Genomic DNA, 10,000 nt, shown 5'->3' with positions numbered 1-10,000 from the left:
GAGGCGAGGCCGGCTCGGGCCCAGACGAGGGGACGGGAACGCGGGCGGTCGCACGCGCCGGACGAGGAGAGGCGAGGCCGGCGGCGGCGGGGAGGGGCCGGCGAGCACGCACGGCAGGGGCCGCGGGACAGGGACGCGGGCGCCGTCCGGGAACCGGAGGAAAAGGACCGGGCACGCGGCCGGGCCCCCAGGAACACCAGCGCGGGATCCCACCGCCACCCGCACGCGAGGGCGGTCCCGCGACGCCTGGGGCGCCGGCCGGCCCCGGCCATCCCCGGAGCGTGGCCCACGACCCGGCCCCGCCGCCAGGGCCGGCGAGCCGTCCACCCGTCTTCCGCCATCCACACGCGACAGATCCGTCTCCCATCTGAGTCTGACCCCCGAGGCTCGACATCCCGGGGACAACGCTCTCGAGCGAGGCGGCCCAGACCGTGACCGCACGCCGCCACCAGCTGCGGCTCGGGGGGCGAGGGCGGGCGCGACGGGCTCCCCCTCACCACCAGCTGCGGGGCCGGGGAGGCCGAGGCCGACCGGGCGTCGCGCCCCGACACAGCTCCCCCCCCTTCCCCCAGGGCTCGCACCACGGGGGGCCGGCCGCACGCACACGGCCCCCCACCTGCCGGACGCCCGGCGGGGCCCAGCGGGACCCTCCCCCGACTCGGAGGGGGGAGGCGCGGGCCGCGGTAGGCAACGAGCGGCACACGGCCCCACCGCGGGGCCGGGGGAGTTCTGCTCTGCCCACGTGCTCTGGCAGTCGCCACGGTGGCCACTGCGCACTCGGGAGGGGCAGCGGCTGGGGGGTCCGGTACCCCAAGGCTCCCTCTCGGATCGCTAGAGAAGGCGTTCTCCCCGAGGGCGCGCCGTCCCTCACCCGGACCGTGTCGCCTTCGGGCCCACGGAGGCGCTCCACGAGCCACCAGTCCTCAGCTGGGTGGGAGGGGCCTGCGGTACAGGGGAGCGGACCACCACACAGGAGCGTGTGCGCGGTCAGGGCCAGAGCGGAGCCCGCGTCCCGCCCCCTGCAAGGCCTCATCCGCCAAGGCCTCCGCGACGAGGGGAACAGGCACGCCTCTCCCTACCGCCTCGACCCCCCCCCCCAGAGAGAGCCACTCACGGGACACACACGCCACCGTGGCGGGGACCCGAGGGGGACACCGGGTTAAGGGAAACGACACCACCACTCGGCCTCAGGCACCTGAGGGACGACCTGGAGCGCTCCAGGGGCACCACCGAGGGTCACACGAGGCACGCTCACACACCCGCATGGGGTGCGCAGCGCGGCGTCGGCGGCGGCACAGCCCTCCCCGCCACAGGGAGGGCCGCTCGCCGGGCACACGCCGAGAAGGCGAAGCGAGAGCAATCTGCTGTGTCAGAAGACCAACGGCCCCCACTGACGCCCCGAGGCAGAGGAGACCGAAGATCAGGGCCAGAAGCCACACCCAACCCCTGCCTTCCTCACCCTCCCTGATGGGCAGCGAGGGGGGGAGAAGACAAGCGAGGGGCCCCGCGGACAGACCGAGAAGAGCAGACGCGTTCACTGGGAACGCCCGTCCCTCGTCTGGCACGGCTTAGGCTCGGCCCGGGAGAACACGACCACACCACATCGATCTGTTGAGCCAAGGTGGAGCGGGGGGGAGGCACGGTGAGGACAGTCACCAGAGGGGCCCGCTTTAAGCCTCGCCGGCAACCTCCGCCCCCCCCACCTCGCCTCAGGCGAGAGCGGCCGACGACCCCCAAGAGGAGAACGCCTGACACGTGGCACGGAGCCCACAGGGCGGGGGTCGCCCCAGCCGCAACCAGGTGCCCACAGCGGGGGCGAGGGATGCACAGGGTAGAAGACCCACGCGCCACCTCGCCCCGCCACCCTCGGGTCGCCCAGAGACCGGAGGTGGCACCAAGGGTCGGGTCAGCCAGACGACACCACACAGGAGCCGGCGCACAGGCCCAGGCGGGCGGCTCCAGCGGCAAGGGCCGAACCGGGCACCAGCTGGCGGCCCAGAAGCCCAGAGCCCCGCGTGCGTCCAGAGACCCACAGTCCTCGGTGGCAGACACCAAAGGAGACCGTGTCAGCACTTATCTGGTGGCAAAAAAGGCCTATTAAGGGCGACGAAATGACAGCAGCTGACAGCGGAGCACATCGACGACGCGCAGGGAGGGCCCCCGGAACCTTGTCCCGGCCACCTGTCCCCAACGCTGCCCCATAAACACCAGGCCCCGAGCTCTCTTGGGGGGGGGGGGGGTCATCTGGTCGACCGGGAGGGGGGAGGGGGCGCGTGGTGGCCAAAGCGGGGGCGCGGGCACCAAGGGGGGGCGGGGGGGAAGCTGGCCGAGGACGCCCTCCCCGCCTCGTCCACGCGGGCAGGGGTACCGGTCCGTCCGAGTCTCCGAACGGGGATTTGGCTTCGATGTGCAAAAGGAAAAGAGAAGACAGAACCGTCAGCGAGGCGCTTCCCACGAGACGAGCGGGCCCCGACCAGGGACCGCGCCCGGGGCCCGGACCGTCCTAGACGGGGCACCCAGGACGGCCCGAGCCGGCCCCCACCTCCCGACTGGGATTCAGGGAGCCGGAGAGGGGGGAGCCAAAGTCGCGTCCGACGACCGAGACCCACGAGGGCACGCCGAAGGGTCGAGCGCGCCCTCCCCGGCCACCCGCGGAAGCAGGGTCCGGTCCATCCACGTCTCCGGACCCGTCAGGACTCTGACAAAGAAAAAGCATGTGTGCCGGGAGACGCCTCGGGCGACCGGACCCCACGGGGGGACCGCACACGCGCCTCCCCCGCTCAACCCTCGGGTTCCCCCACCTCCGGAGTGCCACGCGGAAAACACCTCGGGCAGAAAGGACCCGAGGGCCCGGACCCTGGCGCGCCCTCCGGCGACCTCCAAGCCACCGTCTGGGCCGGTCCCCACCTCCGGAGCGGGGCCGAGGGCGAAGCAAACGCTCCTGAGGGCGAAGCAAACGCTCCTGAGGGCGAAGCAAACGCTCCTGAGGGCGGCCCAGGAGGCGTCCGGACCGCCGAGCCCGAGTCCAGGCGCTCCGGGCAGGGAAGACCCTCTCCCCGCCCACCGCGGCGGCCCGGCCCAGGCAGGGTCCGGGCGGTCCGTCCCCGTGGCCGCAGGGGCACGGGGAGAAGCTGGTCGACCCGGTCAGGCCGCCCCGCGAGCCGGCTCCGGGGCGCCGCGACGTTCACCCTCCTCAGAAACCTAGAGAACCAATCTCCGGCGACAGCGGGACTGTCCCTAGGCCTCGGCGCCACCGGGACTGTCGCCGCCAGCGTCGCCGGTGTCTGAGAGCTCTGCCTCGGGCCCAGAGGCTGAGTCACAATCCTCCTGAAAGGCCTCGCCGAAGCTCCAGAGGGGAGGGACAATATACAAGCGGCCGCCAGGTGGCTCCCGACAAGCGACTCGAACGTCCCGAGGACGGGTCGCTGTCGCCGGCCGCCGGGGACGCCACCGCGCCGGCCGCCCAGACGCCCGAGCTCGGCCCGGAGCCTCCGCCGCCGAGCGACGCGACGCGACGCGACCCCGGCCGCAGAGGAAGGGAGAGACGCTGGGAAGGATCTCCTCAGGAGGCTGCCACGAAGGAGACTCACTCCCCCACGCGACTCCGGGGTGCTGGGGGGGACATTCCACGGAGACGCCGGCGGGCGGTGGGGGCTCGGGGCGGGGTCGGCGGAGAGAGGGGCACCAGCGGCATCGCAGACTCCCCCGGCCCCCCTCCCCCGAAAGAGAGAGGGAGGGAGGGAGGGAGGGAGGGAGGGAGGGAGGGAGGGAGGGAGGGGCCGGCAAAGCGAAACCAGGCGAGCGCTGCTCGGAGAACAAAGCAGGACTTTGGAAAGCAGACACAGACACGCGAGCCCAGGAGCAAGAAAGGAAAAGGAGGAGACACACTCGGAACCCCCAACAAGAGAAGGCACCACTCAACCTGGGTGGAGACCGTGACAAAGTCCGAAGACAACACACCCAAGCACGCGCCGGTGGGTGGGGAAAGTGCACCTGAGGTCAGGAGAACATGGATTTCAAAGTCACTGAACTGGCCACAAACACCAGAACGGCAGGCGGGCGGGAGGGCGGGCGGGAGGTCTGGGGTGGCAGGGCTGCGGGGGTGGGGGTTGGGAGGGGCGGGGCGGGGGGGCCTGGGGTGCGGGGGCGGGGGGGGGGGGCGGCTGAGGGGCGTGGAGGTGAGGAGGACCGGACCGAGTCGATAGGGATCCACTAAATAAACCCCGTGTTCCATGACAACAGCCAGTTACATGAATACATAACTTTTTGAAGCAGATCAGAAAGGAAATGAAACAGAACCACCAGGCAGGAAAGTCAAGTCATAGAACTGCTCCGGCTGCTTAAAAGTCAGAGAGAGGGAGAGGGAGAGGGGGAGGGGGAGGGAGAGGGGGAGGGGGAGGGAGGGGGAGGGAGAGGGGGAGGGGAGGGGGAGGGGGAGCGAGAACGCAGACACATGCGCATATACGCGTGTCCATATGTATACGCACGCGTATTCGCGTCTATATATACGCGCACACGTGGGTATAAACAAACACGTTCAAAGGGCATGCTCACATACACGCATGTGTCTGTGTGCGCACGTGTATGCCTAGGCGTTTCTACTGTGCGTGTATGCTTGCGTGTATATACGTAGACACAGGCATATAGACACAGACGTCCACGGAGATACACAGGCACGAATACACATGCTCATATGTGCAGATACGTCGGTATCCATAGACACATACATATACGGGGAAAGCGCAAGCATATTGCAAAAGGGGCTTTTCTGTCCAAAACGGATCAAGGCGTCAGCAGAAAACTCAGCCTCCAAAAGGGAAACGACCCCCGATGAGCGAAGTGGGCAGGCAGGGGGCCCGAGCAGACACCTTCCTCCCAAAGAAAGGGAGAACAGACAGACACCCAGAAGCACAAGGTAGAAAACACATCAGCGGCAGGGCTGGGCTGGGCTGGGCTGGGGCTGCCGGGGGTGGGGGCGGGCTCGCGGAAGCACCCCGGGGCGTTTATCTGGACAAGGATCCTTCTCCTTCGGAGGGGAAAGGCCCAGGGGCTGGAATCGCAATCGCGACAGCAAGTTCGAACCACGAGAAGACAGCGGCTCCTGATCGATCGAACGCGTCTTTGCTGCCGCTGAGGAACATGTGGGCGGACTCAGAGAGATCACATCTCATCCCCTGGGGCCTCCCAGAGAGAGAAACCACATCCCTAGGGAAAAGAGTCCTGCGATTCCCTCGGAACACTCCACCAAAGAGTCCCCCTTCGACCCAACCCAGCCACTCCACGGAGTGCCCACGGAGGGGACAGAGAAGATACGGACGTGTGTATGTGTGGGATCGACCCCCATACCTAGGTAGACATCCGTACACACAGAAGGAGAGAGCTCTCTGTCTGTGTGCCTACGCCTGTATCTATTCACACACACACACACACACACACACACACACACACACACACACACACACACACACACACACACACACAGAGGAATGGGACTCAACCACCAGAAGGGAATGAAATCTCACAGTCTGCAGGAACTTGGAGAGACCTTTAGAGGGGATGATGCTCAAGGAAATACCTCAGAGCCGTCGTTTCCACGCAGTACCTACCAAACGATACACCGTGAACACAACAGAACCAAAGAGAAACAGGCTCCTAAGATACCACCACGGAGCACATGAGGGGTGGCCCGAGGAGGGAGCGGGGGACACGGTGGCGGGGGGTGGGGTGGGGGAGAGAACGAGTGAACGAGCGCCACCGGTGAGGGAGACAGATGAAGCGGTGCCACCTCCCACTTAGGAAATCCATGAGTCACGGGCACGTCACGACACCAGATGTCATCTGCCGTGACACCAGGTGGTGACGGACGGTCCCTCACTAGACGTATCCTGGCGATCGCTGTGTCAGGCGCTACACTCGAAGCCATCGTCGGTACAGCTGAAAAGGAACGGGGGAACAGAACACGAAGAAAAAAAAAAAAAAAAAAGGAAAGGAAGCAGGACGGGAGGAAGGAAAGAAGGCGAAAGGAAACGTTGGCAGTCAGTCAGAGGTCCGTTTGAGAAGAGTGGGACCTGCGTGTGTGTGGAGCGGCGGGGAGTGGGGAGGCGGGGAGAGAAACTAGGGTGAGTAGGAGGACGGGGAGCAGGAGGAGGAGAAAGAAAAGGACCGATGGCCTCGAGGGGGAGGGGGAGATCAAGGATCCAAGGAGTGGACAGGACGGTCAGGTGAGTGCCATAGGGAAAGGAAACGAAGCCAACCCACGAACACCCTCCCCACGGTGGTTGCGTTCAGTCCAAGATCAAGATGTGGGTAGCACGGTGTCCTCCAGCGCACGGGGACGCACAGGCCTGCCTTGGCGTGGGAGTTCAGGATCAGCCTGAACGCTGAAGCCGTTCTGTTCATCCACGGCTGGCACGTACCATGGTCCCACGACATTCACACATCCTAGCAAACCATCGAAAGACTCTCACTCACTCGCCATGAAACACGTAGAGAACAGAAAAGGAGGGACCCGATGGTGGCTGGCTGGCTGGCTGGCTGGCTGGCTGGCTGGCTGGATGACCATGAGAGTCTGAGGATGGAACCCATGGACAGAAAAGCATCCGATTCCCTTGGGTCAAGAATCGGTCTCGCCTTCTGTGCCTGGTGTCCTTCCTACGTCTGGAGGATTCCCTCCCCCCCCCCCCCCACCCCGCTCCCAGCTCGAAGGTGCTCTCAAGGTCCCCGCCGGCACGCTCTCTTCGGAGCGCCCGTCTGAAGGGGAACGTTCTCTTCCACGTCCCCGCCCTGAGACCGCTTCAGCCTGGCCCGCCCCTCCACCCCCGCCTGCCTCTCTCCCTCCTGCTCCTCCTCCTCCTCCTCGGAACTCCTGAGCGCTCCTCGCCCCGGCCTCTCACCCCACACGGTGGCGGTGTTGGCCTAGGTGTGCTCAGGCGCCTCCTCCCCGCATCCCAGGGGACTGCCGCTGTCTCTCGACTGCGTCGTCCTGGGACCATGTGTTTCCCGGCCTTTTCTGCGGGTGGGGGAGACCCGGACGGGCCGGGGCCAGGCGGGGGTGTGGGGGAGCCTGCATGCGGGGGGAAGGGTGGGGGCAGAGAGGAGGAGGAGGGGGAGGAGGGACGACACGACTCCCCAGTGCCAGTGTGTGCCTGTGGCCCGGGAAACAGAGGACGCACCGGGCTGGCTCCGAAAAGGGGATCGGTCCCGAGATCGGGCACGTTTGTTCTTTGCAGAGGCCCTGCAGGTCGAACAGGCAGGGGCAAGGATTGGGCTTCCCGCACGGAGAACTGTTCACCCATCGTGGAAACAGGCGTCTGTCACACCGGGGCTTCGGCTCTCGGTGCGATGTCCACGAGCCGTAGCCACTGAAACGTGCGCGCGCTGGAGCCGGCGCCGTGCAGAGGGCGATCTCATCCGGCTCCTCGTGTCCTTCCAGTGAGTAGGCCCGGATCTCGGGGAGAACAGAAATCCAGAGAGCTGCATGAACCTGACCGTCACGCTTTCAGAAGCCAAGGGAACCAGAAATGAGGTTCACTCGCGTGTGGGTCTGTCTCTCCACGGGACGAATCCTCTCTGTGAGCAGATGAGGGTTCCGGGGGCCCCGTGGAGCAGAGAGGATAGACCGTTCCCTCAGGCCCCCTGCTCCTCCCATGCACGCGCACGCTCCCCAACGGTCGGTCCTAGGAACAGCCTGCCCCAGAGGAGCGTGCTGGCCACCACCCACCTCCACGGAGACGGAGACGGCAGTGTCCGTCCGCGTCAGTCATCCTCGTCCAGAGTCCCCGGGCTGCGTGCCCTCGCCTTCACGCCTGGCGCCGTCCGTTCTGTAGGTTTGTGTCGAACCTGCCCGGAGCCCTGTGCCATCGTCCCGGATCAGGGGTTCGGTGGAAAACACCCCGTCCCCCCGCCTCATCGGCAGGTGGATCCTTCACCACTGGGCCACCAGGCAGGGAAGTCCCTTCACAGCCTTCTAAAAGCATCTACCCTGAAACATTCCATGTCGTCCTCCAAAATCACTGGACCATCACGACTGAAATGAAGGAAACTATGTGAGTTCAAGAATGTCTTCACTCCTCAGTGCTTCTTGCTTTAGAACCACGAAGGCATCTCTCTCTCTCTCTCTCTCTCTCTCTCTCACACACACACACACACACACACACACACACACACAGAGGGGGCTCATCGTCCAAAGGAAACCAACTGTTGTGTTTAATCCATCCCCCTTGTTGTGGCCGTTGTGCCATCGCTAGTCAAAGAAGCTGATCTCATGTGGAATCCGATGTCTTCTCTAGGACACTTCAAGAAGCAGCAAGAGTGCCGGTTTGTGAGAAACGAAGGTCAACCCGTCACGATGCGATCCCTTTTCCTGGCCTGATCGTTCAGAAACTCTCCCATCCCAAGCGGGGGACGTCAGGATATCCATCTTGAGTTTGGGACTGGGGCTTCCCCGGCGGCTCCGTAGGAAACCATCCCGTGCCCGCGCAGGAAACACGGGTTTCATCCCCGGCCCGGGAAGATCCCACGTGCTACAGAGCCACGAAGCCCATAGGCCTCGCCGATGGAATCTGTGCTCTCGATCCTGGCCGCTGCGAGCGCTGAGCCCACACCCAGCAGCCACTGAAGCCCACGTGCCCCAGAGCCCACGCTCCCCAAGAGGAACCACAGCCACGAGAAGCCCAGACACACAAGCGCAGAGCGGCCCCCTCCTCCACGGAGAGAGAACAGCTCGCACGGCAGTGAAGGCGCAGCACACCCCCACAGACATCAAAGACATCCCGTGATTCGAAAGCAAGACGGGGTCTGGGATGGGATGCCGTCGGCCAAGACCTCGTCCTATCCCTCGGGAAGCTCGCTGACTCTGCGGTAGAGGAGATCAAGAGACCGCCGCTCACCGTGCCATCGGAAGTGTGGGAAGCTCTCCCTACAGTGCTGAGAGCCCAGTGGAGACGTGACCCGTGGGGACCGTGAGCGTGCCTGTTCTCGTGAAGAAGTCCTTCCCAGTCCGGGCTCTGGAGATCGGCCTGCAGACAGTGGACGGCCATCCCTCTCGGCTCCCTGCAGGCCCACGGGTCCGGGCGTGCTGTGCCCCCAGCATCTGCTCGCATCTTCTGGGCCCGTCTCCCCCATGGTGCTCCACTCGCTTTGAATCCTTCTCCCCTCTCGTCTGACATGTTTTCTTTCCTGTTCGACTCTTTCCGGCTCCCCAGGCACCACTTCGCATCGTTCTTCTCTTCTCATCGCACTCGTCTCGTGGAAAGAATTCCACGTATCTCTGCCCTGTGCCCCAAGGAGTCTGTCATCGCTCCATTCATCTGGGGATGGACTGGCACGCAGGCAACCCCGGCCCACGAAAACCGTGGTTCCGTGTGGATGGAACGACTCGCCGACGACCGCAGGGGGCTTGTGGACGTGGACGGCTGGCACCGGGGAGTCGTCCTGCGGACACACCCTCGGGCACCATCGCGTTCGCGGGAGCGTTTGGGTTGCCGTCGTGGTCGCCGCCGTATTCCCTAAGACGTGTGCGGTCGCACTGGATTCCGACGGCGTCTATTGGAAAAGAATGGATCGTTCCCCGGATCCCCTCCGAAGGACTTCGAAAAGAGTCGTGGTCGAGACATGATCGATCTTTCCAACACTCTCACTTCTGGGTAGACATCTAAAGAAAAGAGACACAGAATCTAAATCTCAGAGAGACATCTGCACTCCCATGTCCACGGCAGCATCAGTCACACGGGTCAAGAGAGGGAAACAGCCCGAGTGTCCATCAAGGGAAGAAGAGGGAAAGAAGACACACGATCCAGATAGAGATCGATCGATAGGTAGACATAGATGTCCCACGGAGCCACAGGAACGAACACATTCTTATCTGGTGATAGCATGGATGTGACTTAGGGCGTGATGCCAAATGAATAAGTCAGGTAGAGAAAGAAAAAGACTTTCTCGTGCCACTTACATGCCATGGATGGCCATCAAAAAAAAAGAAAGAAAGAAAGAAAACGATCAT

This window comes from Capricornis sumatraensis, unplaced genomic scaffold (genome assembly GCF_032405125.1).
Source record: "Capricornis sumatraensis isolate serow.1 unplaced genomic scaffold, serow.2 scaffold133, whole genome shotgun sequence".
NCBI lineage: Eukaryota > Metazoa > Chordata > Mammalia > Artiodactyla > Bovidae > Capricornis > Capricornis sumatraensis.
Note: the sequence above shows the minus strand (reverse complement) of the source record.